We start from the raw sequence: 18,718 nt of genomic DNA, 5'->3' as shown, positions 1-18,718 counted from the left end.
CAGATTTTTCAATCCAGACCCTAAAAGCTAGAAGGGCTGGAACAACATTTACTAAGCCCTGAAAGAAAATGTATGCCAACCAAGAATCTTATACCCACCAAAACTTACTTTCAGATTTGGCGATGAAATAAGATCCTTCCATGATAAACAAAAGCTAAAGGAATGTACAAAAAGAAAGCCAGCATTGCAGAACATTCTCAGCAAAATATTCCATGAGGAAGAGATGATAAACAATAATGCAAATCAGCAATGGGAGGAACTAGCCTAAAGGAATAGCAAAATTAAGGGGAAACCATTTCATGTCAAAAAACAAAAATGAGTCAAATGACCGGCAATACAAATCATATCACAATAATAACCCTGAATGTTAATGACCTGAACTCATCAATCAAAAGACATAGACTGGCAGAATGGATTAAAAAGAAAAATCCAACAATTTGCTGCCTGCAAGAGACTCATCTCATAGAAAGAGATACCCATAGAATAAAGGTGAAAGGATGGAAAAAACATACCATGCACACGGACACAGCAAAAAAGCTGGAATATCCATTCTCATTTCAGATAATGTGGACTTCAAGCCAAAACTAGTCAGAAGGAATAAAGAAGGACATTACTGCTTAAGGGAAGCATAAATCAGCAAGACATAACAATCATAAATATCTATGCCCTGAGCATTGGCTCATCCATGTACGTCAAACAAATCCTTCTCAAGTCCAGAAATCAAATAGACCACAACACAAAAATACTAGGCGATTTTAACACAACTCTCTCACCGCTGGATAGATCGTCCAAACAAAAATTGAATAAAGAAACCATAGATCTCAATAACACAATCAACAATTTGGACTTAACCGACTTATATAGAATATACCACCTAACAAAGAACAAATACACTTTCTTCTCAGCAGCACATGGATCCTTCTCTAAAATAGACCATGTCTTATGCCACAAAGCTACTGTTAGCTAATACAAGAAGATAGAGATACTACCTTGTACTCTATCAGATCTTAATGGATTGAAATTAGAAATAAATGACAGAATAAAAAACAGAAATTTCTCCAATACCTGGAGATTAAATAATACACTATTATATGATGAATGGATAACAGAAGACATCAGGAGGGAAATAAAAAAATTTTTAGAAGTAAATGAGAACAAAGACACATCATATCAAAATCTCTGGGACACTATGAAAACATTACTTAGAGGAAGATTTATTTCATGGGGTGCAGTCAACGAAAGAAGTAGAAATCAACAAATAAATGACTTAACACTACAGCACAAAGCCCTAGAAAAAGAAGAGAAAAACCAACACCAAAAGTAGTAGAAGACAGGAAATAGTTAAAATCAGAGCCGAAATCAAAGAAATTGAAACAAAAGAAAAAATCGGAAAAATTTACAAAATAAAGAGTTGGTTCTTTGAAAAAATAAACAAAATTGATAAACCCTTAGCCACACTAACAAAGAGAAAGAGAGAGAGAACCTAAATCACTAAAATTCTGAATGAACAAGGAAATATCACAATAGAAACGATTGAAATACAAAACAATTAGAAGCTATTTTGAAAATCTATACTCCAGCAAAATAGAAAATTTCAAAGACATCAACAGGTATCTAGCGACATACGAATTGCCTAAACTGAACCAGGAGGACATACACAATTTAAATAGACCAATTTCAAGTAATGAAATAGAAGAAGTCATCAAAAGCCTACCAACAAAGAAAAGTCCGGGATTAGATGGGTTCTCAGCCAAGTTCTACAAAACCTTTAAAGAAGAATTCATTCCAATACTTCTCAAAGTATTCCATAAAATAGAAGAGGAGGGAACCCTCCCAAACTCATTCTATGAAGCCAATATCACCCTGATACCTAAACCAGACAGAGACACATGAAGGAAAGAAAATTTTAGACCAATATCCTTAATGAACATCGATACAAAAATTCTTAACAAAATTTTAGCAAACTGCATACAAAAACATATTAAAAAGATAGTGCACCATGATCAAGTGGATTTCATCCCAGGGATGCAAGGTTGGTTCAACATCCAGAAGTCAATAAATGTCATTCACCATATCAATAGACTTAAAGTGGAGAATCACATGATTATTTCAATAGATGCAGAAAAAGCATTTGATAAAATACAGCACCGCTTCATGCTCAAAACACTAGAAAAAATAGGGATAGTGGGAACATTCCTTAACATTGTAAAGTCTATCTATGCTAAGCCCATGGCTAATATCATTCTGAATGGTGAAAAACTGAAAGCATTCCCGCTAAAAACTGGAACAAGGCAGGGATGCCCTCTTTCACCACTTCTATTCAATATCGTCCTTGAGATTCTAGCCAGAGCAATTAAACAGACCAAAGAAATTAAAGGGATACAAATAGGAAAAGAAGAACTCAAACTATCCCTATTTGCTGATGATATGATTATATACTTAGAGGAACCAGGAAATTCCACCAGAAAACTTTTAGAACTCATGAGTGTATTCAGTAAAGTAGTGGGATATAAGATCAATGCACATAAATCTAATGCATTTTTATACATAAGTGATGAATCTTTGGAAAGAATAATTAGGAAAACTACCCCATTCACAATAGCCTAGAAAAAAATAAAACACTTGGGAATCAATTTAACAAAAGAGGTGAAAGACCTCTACAATGAGAACTACAGAACATTAAAGAAAGAAATTAAAGAAAACCTTAGAAGATGGAAAGATCTCACATGTTCTTGGATAGGAAGAATTAATATTGTCAAAATGGCCATATTACCTAAAGTGCTATACAGATTCGATGCAATTCCAATTAAAATCCCAATGACGTACGTTACAGAAATAGAGCAAGCAATTATGAAATTCATCTGGAAGAATAAGAAACCCAGAATAGTTAAAGCTATCCTTAGCAGGAAGAGTGAAACAGGGAGTATTGCAATACTGAATCTTCAACTCTACTACAAAGCAATAGTAACAAAAATGGCATGGTATTGGTACCAAAACAGAAAGGTAGATCAGTGGTACAGAATAGAGAACATGGACACAAACCCAAATAAATACAATTTTCTCATACTAGACAAAGGTGCCAAAAATATGCAATGGAGAAAAGATAGCCTCTTCAACAAATGGTGCTGGGAGAATTGGAAATCCATATGCAACAGAATGAAACTAAACCCATATTTCTCACCATGCACAAAACTCAACTCAAAATGGATTAAGGACCTCGGAATCAGACCAGAGACCCTTCATCTTATAGAAGAAAAAGTAGGTCCAGATCTTCAATATGTCAGCTTAGGACCAGACTTCCTTAACAGGACTCCCATAGCACAAGAAATAGAAGCAAGAATCAAACTAAAAAGCTTTCTCTCAGCAAAGGAAACTATCATCAATGCGAAGAAAGAGCCTACAGAGTGGGAGAATATCTTTGCCAATCATACTTCAGATAGAGCACTAATCTCCAGAATCTATAAAGAACTCAAAAAACTCTATTCCAAGAATTCAAATAATCCAGTCGACAAATGGGCTAAGGAAATGAATAGACACTTCACAGAAGAAGATCTACAAGCAATCAACAAACATATGGAAAAATGTTCAACATCTCTAGTAATAAGAGAAATGCAAATCAAAACCACCCAAAGATTCCATCTCACCCCAATTAGAACGGCGATTATCAAGAATACAAGCAACAACAGGTGTTGGCGAGGATGTGGGGAGAAAGGTACACTCATACATTGCTGGTGGGGCTGCAAATTAGTGCAGCCACTCTGGAAAGCATTGTGGAGATTCCTTAGAAAACTTGGAATGGAACCACCATTTGACCCAGCTATCCCACTCCTTGGGCTATACCCAAAGGACTTAAAATCAGCATACTACAGAGATACAGCCACATCAATGTTCATAGCTCCTCAATTCACAATAGCCAGATTGTGGAACCAACCTAGATGTCCTTCAATTAATGAATGGATAAAGAAACTGTGATATATATATATACAATGGAATATTACTCAGCCATAAAGAATGATAAAATTATGGCATTTGCAGGCAAATGGATGAAATTGGAGAATATCATGCCAAGTGAGATAAGCCAATCTCAAAAAACCAAAGGACGAATATCGCTAATAAGTGGATGATGAGGACACCTAATTGGGGGAGGGAGGGGTTAGTGTTAGGGTTAGAGTTAGGGTTAGGGAGGGTGGCAAGAATGAAGGAAGGAAGTACTGTATAGAGGGAAAAGAGGGGTGTGGGGTGGGGGGAAGGGGAAAAAACAGAATGAATCAAACAACATTACCCTATGTAAATTTATGATTACACAAATGGTATGCCTTTACGCCATGTACAAACAGAGAAACAACATGTATCCCATTTGTTTACAATAAAAAAAAAGAAAGAAAAGAAAAGGTGAAGATATCCTTAATTGAGTTGGAAAGTGTATTTAAAAGAAAAAAAAATATACAGTTCTACATTAGGAAATTGAGTCCAAGTGTGGGAGTCAGTAAAGAGAATAGACAAGATCATTCAGTTTCATTGTGTGCAGAAAACCAGAAGTAACTCGTATCCTGAGGCCAAGTGAAGGAATACTATGGAGGAGGGAGTGATAAATAAGTGAGGCCTGAGAATGGATGAGTGGATCTAGCAATACAGAGGTAATCATTTATATTACAAAGAGAATCTTCAGCTTGAGCCTAATGGGAATAGCTATCACAGAAGGAGAGAAGTACAAGATGAAAGAACTAGAAATTCCTTCTTAAGATTTTTTTTTTCAGGGACACCATTGCTGAGCAAGCCAGACCTCCTGATTCCCACCCAGAGGTCGGATGCCATCACTGAGCATGCCTGCCTGCCCCCTACTGCTGAGGGACACTGCACTTGCCTCCGTGCTGACTCAGTGCACCCTCACTGGGGCTCTCCAGCTTCTTTGGAGGCTGGTGCAGGCATTTTGAATTATTCCTGAGGGCGTGACCATCATCATCGGAAGGGCGGCTCCTTTCCTGAGACACCTACAGGAGACTGGAGGCCCTTTGACAGGACTCAGGATTCAAGAAGAGGAGGTATTGAGAGACTCAGGACCAACTCCGAGCAGCCGGGTGGGTCTCTCCCACTGGGCAAGTCTCCCCAGACATGGCAATAGTCCTGGAACACACGAAACTTTGTGGAGCAGAGTTGTCCAGTGAGACTCCCCCACTGCAGCCATGAACCCGGGAAACTGGGAGCATCATAGAGGAGGTCCACACAGTGAGAGGCTTCAGCACAGAGCAAGGGTCCTAGGCCCGGGCGGCAGGACCAGACCATAGGAAATTTCTCAGAGGAGGGCCACCCAGCGAGAGACTTTGATGCAGGGCCAGGTTCCCCAGTCCAGGTGGTAGGTCAGGACCCCTGGGAACACCACAGAGGAGGGCTTCCCAGTCCAGGTGGTAGTTCTGGACCAAGGGAACTTCTCAGAGGAGAGCTGCCCAGCAAAACTTCCCCACTGGATGAGTCTTCTCTGCTGGGTGAGGCTTTCCTACAAGGGCAGTCGAACCAGAGACCCAGGGCCACATCAGACGTGCCCCAGACTGCAGTCTAGTCCCCCTTTGGCTGACCATTAGTCAATAAGTGGAGGCTCCTCTGCCCACTGACAGGGAATATAACCCAACTGAAGGCCACCACCCCTAGAAGGGCAGTTTCCTAGTGGAGCACCACATTATCAAGTTCCTCCAAGACTTCAGGCTACTGAAGGCTAAGAGGTGAGTTACTGGAAATCTACAGGGACACTATAAGTCAATAGAAGAAATCTGCAATATCTCAGAGTTTCACTACTAGAGGGGTAGATACCTAAACAATACGAGAAAACAAGGGAAGAAAATGTCCCAAACAAACCTAGAGCTACATCAATAATATCCAATGACAGCATGGCAGAAGAAATGTTAGAAAGGGAGTTCAGAATGTACATAATTAAAATGACCAGAGAAGCAAAGGATGAGATGAAAGAGCAAATGCAGGCATTGAATGATTGCACCAATCAACAGTTAAAAGAGCAAATGTAGGAAGCAAAAGATCATTTCGATAGAGTTAGAGATACTGAAAATAAACCAAACAGAAATCCTTGAAATGAAGGAAACAATAAACCAAATGAAAAATTCCATAGAAAGCATAACCAATAGTATAGAACACCTGGAAGACAGAACCTCAGACATTGAAGACAACGTATTTAATCTTGAAAATGAAGTTGACTAAACAGAGAAGATGGTAAGAAATCATGAACAGAATCTACAAAAGTTATGGGATATCATGAAATGGCCAAATTTAAGAATTATTGGAATTAAGGAAGGCACAGACACAAACCAAAGGGATGAACGATCTATTCAATAAAATAATATCATAAATTTTCTGAAAATCTGAAATGAAATGGAAAATCAAGGACAAGAGGCTTATAGGACTCCAAATACACAAAATTACAACAGACCCACACCAAGGCACATTATAATGAAAATATCAAACATACAAAATAAAGACAGAATTTTTTTAAAGGCTGTGAGAGAAAAAAAATCAAATTACAATCTTGGGGAAACCAATACAGATATCAGCAGATTTTTCAATCCAGACCCTAAGAGCTAGACAGCCCTGGAACAACATTTTTCAAGCTCTGAGAGAAAACGGACGCCAACCAAAAATCTTATACCCAGCAAAATTTACCTTCAGATTTGACAATGAAATAAAATCCTTCCATGATAAATGAAAGTTAAAGGAATTTACAGAAAGAAAGCCGGCACTAGAGAACATTCTCAGCAAAATATTCCATGAGGAAGACATGGAAAAACAACAATGTAAATCAGCAAAGGGAGAAACTACCCTAAAGGAATAGCCAAATTAAGGAGAAACCAAGGTATGTCAAAAAAAAAAAAAATTAGCCAAATGACTGGGAATACAAATCATATCTCAATAATAACCCTGAATGTTAATGGCCTGAACTCATCAATCAAAAGACACAGACTGGCAGATTGGATTAAAAAGAAAAATCCAACAATATGCTGCCTGTAAGAAACTCATCTCATAGAAAGATACACACAGACTAAAGGTGAAAGGATGGGAAAAACATACCATGCACATGGACTCAGCAGAAAAGCCAGAGTATCCATTCTCATATCAGATAATGTGGACTTCAAACCAGAGTTAGTCAGAAGGGATAAACAAGGACATTTCATACAGATTAAGGGAAGCATAAATCAGCACTACATAACAATCATAAATATCTATACCTCAAACAGTGGCCCATCTATGTACATCAAAAAAATCCGTCTCAATGCCAGAAATCAAATAGACCACAACACAATAATAGTAGGTGATTTTAACACACCTCTCTCACCCCTGGACAGATCCTCCAAACAAAAATTGAACAAGGAAAACACAGATCTCAACAACACAATCAATAATTTAGACTTAATGGACATTTATAGAATATACCATCCAACAAAGAGCGAATACACTTTCTTCTCAGCAGCACATGGATCCTTCTCTAAAATAGACCATATTTTATGCCACAAAGCTAATGTTAGCAAATACAGGAAGATAGAGATACTACTTGTATTCTATCAGATCATAATGGATTGAAATTAGAAATAAATGACAGAATAAAACCAGAAACTACTCCAACACCTGGAGATTAAATAATATACTATTGAATGATGAATGGATAACAGAAGACATCAAGGGAGCAATAAAAAATTCTTACAGGTAAACGAGAACATAGACACATCATATCAAAATCTCTGGGACACTATGAAAGCAGTACTTAGGGGAAAATTTATTTTTCTGGAGCACATTCAATAAAAGAAGGAAAAATAAACAAATAAATGACCGAACACTACAGCTCAAAGCTCCAAAAAAAGAAGAACAGAACAACACCAAAAGCAGTAGAAGACAGGAAACAGTTAAACAGAGCTGAAATTAATGAAATTGAAATAAAAGAAACAAAGAAAAATTTAACAAAATAAATAGTTGGTTCTTTGAAAAAATAAACAAAATTGATAAACCCTTAACCACACGAACAAAGAGAGAGAGAAAGCTCAAATTACTAAAATTTGGAATGAAGAAGGAAATATCACAACAGACATGATTGAAATACAAAACATAATTAAAAGCTATTTTGAAAGTCAAAATTCCAACAAAATAGAAAATCTCAAAGACATCAACAAGTTTCTAGAGACATATGAATTGCCTAAACTGAACCACGAGGACATACACAATTTAAATAGATCAATTTCAAGTAATGAAACAGAAGAAGTCATCAAAAGCCTACCAACAAAGAAAAGTCCAGGACCAGATGGGTTCTCAGCTGAGTTCTACAAAACCTTTAAAGAAAAGCTCATTCCAATACTTCTCAAAGTATTCCATGAAATGGAAGAGGAGGGAACTCTTCCAAACACATTCTATGAAGCCAATATCACCCTGATACCTAAACCAGACAGAGACACATCGAGGAAAGAAAATTTCAGACCAATATCCTCAATGAATATCGACGCAAAAATTCTTAACAAAATTTTAGCAAATCGCATACAAAAACATATTAAAAAGATAGTACACCATGATCAAGTGTGTTTTATCCCAGGGATGCAAGGTTGGTTCAACATCCAGAAATCAAAAATAAATGTAATTCACCATATCAACAGACTTAAAGTGAAAAATCACATGATTATTTTGATAGATGCAGAAAAAGTATTTGATAAAACACAGCATCCCTTCATGCTCAAAACACTAGGAAAAATAGGGATAGTGGGAACATTCCTTAACATTGTAAAGGCCATCTATGCTAAGCCCATGGCTAATATCATTCTAAATGGTGAAAAACTGAAAGCATTCCCTCTAAAAACTGGAACAAGGCAGGGATGCCCTCTTTCACTACTTTTATTCAATATTGTCCTTGAAACTCTAGCCAGAGCAATTAGACAGACCAAAGAAATTAAAGGGATAGGAATAGGAAAAGAAGAATTCAAACAACCCCTATTTGCTGATGACATGATTATATATTTAGAGGAACAAATATTCCACCAGAAAACTTTTAGAACTCATAAGTAAATTCAGTAAAGTAGCAGGTTACAAGATCAATTCTCATAAATCTAATGCAATTTTACACATGAGTGATGAATCCTCAGAAAGAGAAATTAGGAAAACTACCCCATTCACAATAGCCTAGAAAAAAATAAAACACTTGGGAATCAATCTCACAAAAGAGGTGAAAGACCTGTACAATGAGAACTACAGAACACTAAAGAAAGAAATTAAAAAAAACCATAGAAGATGGAAAGATCTCCCATGTTCTTGGATAGGAAGAATTAATATTGTCAGAATGGCCATACTACCAAATGTGCTATACAGATTCAATGCAATTCCAATTAAAATCCCAATGATGTACCTTACAGAAAGAGAGCAAGCAATTATGAAATTCATCTGGAAGAATAAGAAACCCAGAATAGCTAAAGCAATCCTCAGCAGAAAGAGTGAAGCAGGGATATTGCAATACCAGAATTTCAACTCTACTACAAAGCAATAGTAACAAAAATGGCATGGTATTGGTACCAAAATAGAAAGGTAGATCAATGGTACAGAATAGAGGACACAGACACAAACCCAAATAAATACAATTTTCACATACTAGACAAAGGGGGAAAAAATATGCAATGGAGAAAAGATAGCCTCTTCAACAAATGGTGCTGGGAAAACTGGAAATCCATATGCAGCAGAATGAAATTAAACCCCTGTCTCTCACCCTGCACAAAACTCAACTCACAATGGATCAAGGACCTCGGGATCAGACCAGAGACCCTTCATCTTATAGAAAAAAAAGTAGGTCCAAACATTCAACTTGTTGGCTTAGGATCAGACTTCCTTAACAGGACTCCCATAGCACAAGAAATAAAAGCAATAGTCAACAACTGGGATAGATTCAAACTAAAAAGCTTTCTCTCTGCTAAGGAAACTATCAGGAATGTGAAGAGAGAACCTACAGAGTGGGAGAAAATCTTTGCCGCTCATACTTCAGATAGAGCGCTCATTTCCAGAATATATAAAGAACTCTAAAAACTCTACACCAAGAATACAAATAATCCAATCAACAGATGGGCTAAGGAAATGAACAGACACTTCACAGAAGAAGATCTACAAGCAATCAACAAACATATGGAAAAATGTTCAACATCTCTAGTAATAAGAGAATAGCAAATCAAAACTACCCTAAGATTCCATCTCACCCCAATTAGAATTGTGATTATCAAGAATACAAGCAACAATAGATGTTGTTGAGGATGTGGGGAAAAAGGTACACTCATACATTGCTTGTGGGGTTGCAAATTAGTGCAGCCACTCTGGAAAGCATTGTGGAGATTCCTTAGAAAACTTGGAATAGAACCAACACTTGACCCAGCTATCCCACTCCTTGGCCTATACTCAATGGACTTAAAAACAGCATACTACAGAGATGCAGCCACATCAATGTTCATAGCTGCTCAATTCACAATAGCCAGATTGTGGAACCAACCTAGATGCCCTTCAATTAATGAATGGATAAAGAAACCGTGGTATATATATACAATGGAATATTACTCAGCCATAAATAATAATAAAATTATGGCATTTGCAGGCAAATGGATGATGTTGGAGAGTATCATGCTATGTGAGATAAGCCAATCTCAAAAAACCAAAGGAAGAATGATCTTGCTGATAAGTGAATGATGATACATAATGGGGGGTGCGAGGTTGGCAAGAATGGAGGAAGGAGGGACTGTAAAGAGGGAAAAAAGGGGTGGGAGGGGTGGGGGGAATGAAAAAAATAACAGAATGAATCAAACACCATTACCTACCCTATGTAAATGTATGGTTACACAAATGGTATGCCTCTACTTCATGTACAACCAGAGAAACAAGTTGTACCCCAGTTGTTCACAATAAAAAAAAAAAAAAAAGATTTTTTTCTTCAAAGAGGAGCAAAGGTGTGGGAGCTAAAGTCAATAAAACATCCTAAGGAGAGTTTTTGTCTTCTTCTAAAATGAGAGAAAGGATTTATTTCCGTGCTAATCAAATTGATTCATTCGAGAGGGGAAATTTGGCCACACAGAAGGAAGCAGGAAACAAATTTAAAAGATTTTCATGATTACAATAAGTAGGTTATGCAAAGAAATATTGCTGTGCTAAAAAAAAAAATATTTAGTTTAGCTGTAGCTTTGCTCTATACAGTAGTACATTTCATCTAACTTTTTGGCAAATCTTAAAAAAAATTTTCCCACAGCCTGAAGAGAAACTGGTCCACTCAATAATCAGCAGGCTGAAATTTTAAGGACACATGTTTGAAGCATTTTGAAGAAATCCTGTGTTGGATGACTGCAGTCAACCTGATCTTCCAAACTGATGTTCTTGTGCAGGGTCTGAGGAACTTGGATTGGCTGTGCTGTTTAGGAACAGGCGTTTCTGCATCTGCATTGTGTATGTTGGCTCTAGCAAAATCTCAGTGCTAGGATCCAGGCCCCAGCAAAGGGCCCGCTCCAGGGATCTGATGTTATCACCAGCATCTTCTTTTCCATGCACATGTGTCTTTCCTACCAGAAGTAAGTAATCTTGCCTTTTAATGTACCAATGACATTGTCAGCCTGTATTAACAATTAGCCAATAGACAACCCGCAATCAGGGTGTCTACCCAACTTCTCAGGGACTAAGTTGTTAGTTTTCCACCATTAAAAGAGCTGGTAAATATGAAACATTTGTTGAGTTACTAGAATTGCCATTAATTGTGTTTCCTTTCTCCTATTTCATGCTTTCTGTCTCTGTATATATGACTGCGTTGTGTATTTGTCGATGCTAGTAAGCAATAATTTATGTGTAAAAATGGCCAAGCAATATAAGGCCAAAACTTATATAAGTAACATTACCTTATCTTGTATTTTCAAGTGTTTTCCCAGCTTTTCCAAATATAAGACTATGTTAGAGATACTAAAAAACAAACAAACAACAAAAAAAAGATGGTCATGATTTTTGTTGCCTGAGTTTTTGGGTGAAATGCAAAAATATCAATGACCAGATCAACATCTTAGAGTCTTAGAATCATTGAAGTCTTAGAGTCATTTTCGGTTAATTTTTTTGATAAGGTATGAGATAAGGTCAGATTTCATCCTTCTACATGTGGATAGAGAGTTTTCCAAACAGAGTTTATTGATTAGACTACTATTTCCCATTGTATATTCTTGGCACATTGGTCAAAATCAGTTTGTCATAAATGCATGGGAAGGTTTTGAGCGTCTGTTCTGTTCCAGTGATAGGACGTGTCTATCTTGATTTGAAGTCACATAGGGTGTGTCCCCAGCTTTATTCCGTTTTCACTAGTCAGGGGTTTTGTATTTGTGTATGAAACTTAAAATTCTTTTCCTTTTTCTGTGAAAAATGACATTGTAGTTTTGATAGGGATTGGACTGGAACTGTAGACTGCTTTGGGTAGTAAGGACATTATAACAATACTAATTCTTCCAGTCCATGAATGCAAAATATCTTCTCAATTATTTGTCTTTAAATTCTTTTATCAAAATTTTATAATTTTCATTGTACAAATCTTTCAGTTCTTCACTTAAACTTATTTCTAAGTATTATAAAGTTTTGGAAGGTATTGTCAATTGGATTGTTTCCTTGATTTATTTTTTAGATAGTTCGTTGCGAGTGTGTAGGAACACTACTGGTTCTTGTGTTAATTTTTTATCCTGGAACTTTATTGCATTTTTTTTACTTAATCTAACAGTTTTCGTAAAGTTTGTAGAATTTTCTACTTATAGAAGGATGTTTCTAGCAGGTAGCAACAATGTCACCTCTTCCTTTCTTATGTAGCTGTCTTTTATTTCTTTCTTTATTTTACCTAATTGCTCTGACAAGGACTTTCGGAAATGAATAATATTGAATAGCAATGATTAGAGTAGGCAGTGTCCGGGCATAAAAAACAGAAGCAGATGAATGGAATTACATCAAACTATAAAGCTTCTGTACATCAAAAAAAAACAAAAGACAATCAATAAAGTAAAAAGACAACCTACAGAATCAGAATAGTTGCAAACCATACATCTGGAAAGTGATTAATGTAAAAAAAAAAAAAGTATAAGGAACTCAAACCAATAGCAAGAAAGCAACTCATTTAAAAAAGAGCGAAGAGCCGAGCAGAGTGGCACATGCCTGTAATCTCAGCAACTTGGGAGGCTGAGGCAGGAGGACTACAAGTTTGAGGCCAGGCTCAGCAACTTAGTGAAACACTGTTTGAAATTAAAAAATGAAAAGGGTTGGGGATATGGCTCAGTGGTAAAGTGCCTCTGGGTTCAATCCCCAGTTAAAAACAACGGCAACAATAAAAAACAAAGAACTTGAATACACATTTCTCAAAAAATAGATATACAAATGGCAAACAAATACATGAAAAATACCCCAAATATCACTAAACCTTATGGAATATAAATTAAACCTACAATGAGATATCACTTTATACATGTCAGAATGACTATTAATAAAAATATTGGCAATGCCCTGGAATGAAGGATAACTCTAGTACACTTTTCATGAGAATGTGAATTAGTATAGCTACTATGGGGGGAAAAAAGTATGAAGTTTCCTTAAAAAGCTAAAAACCGAGGTACCCAGTAGTCCGGTAATCCCATTTCTGGGTATAGATTCAAAGGATTTGAAATCAGTATGTCAAGGAGATATCTGCACTCCCAAGAAATTCTCAAGAGTTACCTTCCTTGCATGAATCCAAAGGAAGTTACTGAAGTATGTGCTCCACCAGAATAAAGATATAAACTGAGAAAGAAGACATGAAATGACATGAAACAGGAAATCAAACAGCAGAGTAGTGAAGGAAATTCTTGACTCTGTATGAAGAGAGAACCCAGAATGATAGCTGTGCACTAAGCATAGAGGGCAACCAAGCCAGATTAGAAAAGACACCTTTGCAAGAAGTGGAAATGGATACAAAATGTGAAATAAGTGGATGTCCTCAGAGGAGATCCTGGAAATTGGCCAAGAGCTAGTTACTGATGGTTACATTAAAAACATGAAAATTATTAGCTCCCAGGAAAATAAAAACTTGTTCCAGGAGGGAAAAGCAATTAGAGTTTATTAACTGTTTTTTTTTTTTTTTTTTTTTTTTTGTCAGCAGTATTTCCATTATCATAATAATACAAATACTGAACAGTGATAAAAAATTTTATATAACAATTTTGGGAGGATTTGGATAGGAATAGAAGTACAAGATCTGAATCCTTACATAAAGCAGGAGGTTAACTAATGATTAAAGCTGAAAAAATCAAGATGCTACCATGTAAGCATTTTATCTACAAATTAATATCAATGCTAATGTAACTAATAAATAAATGTCAAAGTGGTTACCTCTGAAGGAGAGGCAGAGGAGTTTGCTTCCCTCCAGTAAATGATATATAACAATCTTACTGATCATATTCCTGCATAACCGTGGCAAAAATTAACATGAAGAATAGGAGACTGAGCTAAAGCATGCATGAAAGAAATGGCAAGTAGTTCACTGTAGCTAGAAGGTAGAATGTATGTGAGCATGATTAAGGCAAAAAGTGACAGGGAGAGAGACAAAATAGGTTTGGGAATGTCGAGCTCAGGAATCTCCTTATTCAAGAGAATCAAAGGAGACATAGAAGGTTATATAATCAGGTTTGTACAAAGATGATTCTAAGAACTGTGTCAATTATAGTTTGAATATTACAAAACTGAGCCAGAATATTGTGATATTTCAGGTCAAAGACAATAAGGCCTAAGGTTATGTTTCATTTTATGCTACATGTATCTCCTACTCCCATTTCTGTCTCCTAGTTTCCATTACTTTTGCCCAATTCTCTTTTCATCTCTTCTTAAAAGTCATTTTGTTTTCTAAAGTCAACAGGAGCAAAGTGTGTGTGTGTGTGTGTGTGTGTGTGTGTGTGTGTGTGTGTGTGTGTTCTCTAAGAACTTGCAGGACATGCTGGGTTATCTTTCTAAAAAAGGTTACATAACTATTTATGGTCCCCACTTAATTTGAAAAGTACATATATAAAAATTCTATATGGTATAGAAACATAAATTGCACTTTTGCACTGCAAATATTTACATTTCTCTATGAATCAGTGGTCTTTAATATAAAAATATTGTCTAAAATATTCTCTAAGCCCCGAACTGGGGTTTTAGGAGAAAAATAGGAAGGCTAACATTATTGTTTTAAAGACATCCATCCCTGATGCTATGAGCCAATCTTAACATCTTTTAGTGGGAGGTAAAATGAGGCCCCACGTCCATCCTTTGCTAACTCACCAGTGTAAAATCTAGACGGAGGAATCCACTCACCTGAGTGTGATCAGCCATGGGCACAGTAACCCATTATGCTATTTATCTCCCCTTGTGTGATGTTTCAAGTCTTTCCCTTAGAAATTCCTTCATTAACTCTTCATTTTGGCTCTCTTTGCTTCTGACACGATCATTTTTCTTCCCTGTGCTGTTCCTATTCCTTTTACTAGTGTCTTTCTCCCTCCCTTTCTGCCCCTCTTGTTTTCTGTCTTTCTCCATTTTTCTCTTTTCTAGAAAGCATCTGAGTTTCATATTCTACAGATCACTCGTTTTTCTGTTGTCAATCAGATCTGCTGCCTTCTGTGGATATGGGTCTCTGCACCTATTAACTTCACCTCCATTTATCTTGCTTTTGTTTTTCTGCATTTCTTTCCTTTAAAAAAGGGGGGGGGGTTACTTCTCAGTCTTCTCCTTGTTTTTAGTAAACAGTGAAGCAAAGAAGATCTGTGAACTAAACAATGATGATAGGCTAAAAAATAATTTGATTCTGTTTCCAGAAGCTATTTGAAGTATCTTTCATCCAACAAATATTTTAGAAGCAGCTATTATATGAAAATCTGGAGTTTCTTATGATACCATGTCTTCTAGCAGTAAAAAAGATAAATCACAACTAAGCCACTCTGTCAGACCTCATTTGATATATGGATAGGCTGTCCACCTAATGTAAAGGCAACCACAAAGGAGATGGCATATGACTTCCTAGGTGTTACTAGTAAGTGGAGAGTCAAGATATGTAGTATCCAAAGCAGAGATTCCCTGCATAAGATCAAGTCTTCCCCTCAAAGAAGTTATAATGAGCTGTCTAAGGCCGAAAATAATCAGTAAAATGTGCATTAAAGAGAGAGTTCAAGCATTTACTTGCCTGTGGTTCTACCACTTCATACTTGTGTGAGGGGCATTAGGTTACAGAGATAGCCTCTGTAAAGGGCAGTTCAGTTACAGAGATAACCCCATAAAACTTTCACTTCCTACCATGGTACAGAATGGGCGCTCATTCAGTGTGAGCTACTACTACCAAATTAAGAAATAATATACCCATGCAAGTCTCTAAGGAAGCATATGAAAATGTATTTTAAGTGCCATAATTATAAATCAACACTATCTCACAACCAGTTAGTTAAAAGATATCTACTAAGAATTAGGTGATTATTTTTAAAAATTGTCCAAAAACAGTAGAAAATGGAATGCAGGAATTATTCAGACACCCGTAGGTATTATCTCTTTTCTCCTGTTCTAGATGTGGACACATTCTATTGATTTGGTGCAGGAAAAAGGAGAGACCAGTATTTGTAAACATGTCTTTAACAAAATATCATAGAATATTTGTGGGTTTTGGATTTCTGTTTTGTTTAGTGTTTGGAATGCCTATGGAAGCCCCAAGTATAACAGGACATAGAAGAAATGCCTTCCAAATCTAGGGGGATTCTTGGATCAATGTTGCCAGATGCTTTAAATCCTTTGTGGAATTAAGGGGTAAGCAAAAACCCTTCTGAGATACTCCAGACCCACTCCTGCTCTTACACAAACCACTGAAGAGTCCTCAGTGTGTATCAGATGTGAGACTAAAGCGAAGACCACTGAAGCAATAACAATTGGGGGTTGTGAGAACAATGAGAAAGTGAAGGAGGAAGCCAAGAGGAAAAGACATTCAAGAGAGAACTCTGTAGCTCAAAGCAAGAAAGTTGGAGAGAGTTATTCCTAGGGAGAAAACCATACTGTATTTGTTTGAATGCAAATCCCCCAAAGTTCAGATGTTGCCAATGTGATAGTATTAAGAAGTGAACCCTTCAAGAGGCAATTAGGTCATGAGGGTCTCTCCACTTGTGAATGAGCTTAAGGCTCTTATGAAAGGCTGATTTCACCACATAATTGTCTCCACCACGTTACCATATATCCAAAAGTATTTGTGCTGTCCAATCTTGCCCAAAAGAGAATAATAAATGTTTTTTAAATAAATGTTAGAATTTAAATTTAAAAAAGCTTCACATAGTGGTCATATTCCATTTTTTTGCAAAAAAAAAAAAAAAAAAAAAAAAGAGAGAAAGAAATGGCATAAAATCAGTGACAATTATGCAATGGAATATAGTACCTTTCTGCTTGCTTGACTTCTTGAGATCACCACATGGGGAAACAATGTCTCCTTTGCTTTTCAGGATGTATCTCTCAACAGACAACTAGACCTTATAGAACCTTGGTCATGGACTTCCCAATCTCCAGACAATAAATCACATAGTCTCAGGTATTCTGGTATAGCAGCACAGACAGACCAAGACACCTCGAAGAGCTTCATCTCTGCCCTTCACCTCTAAAAGTTGAGCCCAGTGGACTTTTGAAAGCATGTCAATCCAAATGCCTGTCCACTAGCTTTTCCTCCTTAGTAGGTTAAAGCAAAGGATAACCTGAGTATCTTGAAAAGTAGTTGAAAATGCAAGAAAACTGGAGGTGCTGAGAATCCCCTCAAGGTTCCTTTAGCTTCTCGGGAGGGAATTTTTCAGGCAAAAATTAGATGAATATAGAAATTGGGAGCAGAATACTGAGGTTGCTGGAGAAAGAGGCCAAAGTGAGAAAGGTGGGACTGGGAACTATAAAATAAGGACATTTAATTATATACTAAGGTCTCCACATCACATGGGTGCTTATAATTTCAGGAAAAGGTTGTTCCTCTTTATCTTTCCTGTAAAAATGACCCAGAAAGAAATTTCCAATAGAAAATATGTAATCATTGGTTGCACGCTCCTAATAAATGTAGACCTCAGCTTTCTCTTTGTACATCATGCTTTGCACAAGAGTCCTGATAACAAAAACTAGTGTTCAGAATTTTCAGAATTTGCTTCGATATTTTTATTGATGGAAATGTATACATACCTTTTTGAAATTTCTGTTTAAATCATGTATGTGAACAGGCATCTGGCCAAGAATATATGGCTGACTGTGTGAATATTCAGAACTACAGACTGTATCATTTCACAAATGATCCCAAAGTATTAATGACAGTGCTTTGAAGTTGGTTTTATTTATGGAAGATCACTTTACTGGATTGAAGTCAAGTGAGGCAGAGGGGATAGCTGAGGATGTGCCTGATTTTTCCAAGGCTACATGCTTAAGAAGTCCTTTCTCCTTTCACCTTTGGTTCTTAGAGTTTTTCAAAGGGAAAATATTATAAAGTAGTAAGGAATAAAATCAGCAAATTTAATATAACACTGATATTAGTGGTAGGGAGGAGAGATAAAACGGAGAATATGAAGGCCCCAGGCCCCAGCCCCAGAATCCGGAATGTGCTTTTATTTATTTTTTTTTAAAGAACTGCCCAGGAAATATGTAGGGCTGGGCATTTGGGGAAAGAGCGTAAGAAATACTTCATACTCACCATTGGAGACATGGG

This window comes from Sciurus vulgaris (genome assembly GCF_902686455.1).
Source record: "Sciurus vulgaris genome assembly, chromosome: 14".
Taxonomy (NCBI): domain Eukaryota; kingdom Metazoa; phylum Chordata; class Mammalia; order Rodentia; family Sciuridae; genus Sciurus; species Sciurus vulgaris.
Note: the sequence above shows the minus strand (reverse complement) of the source record.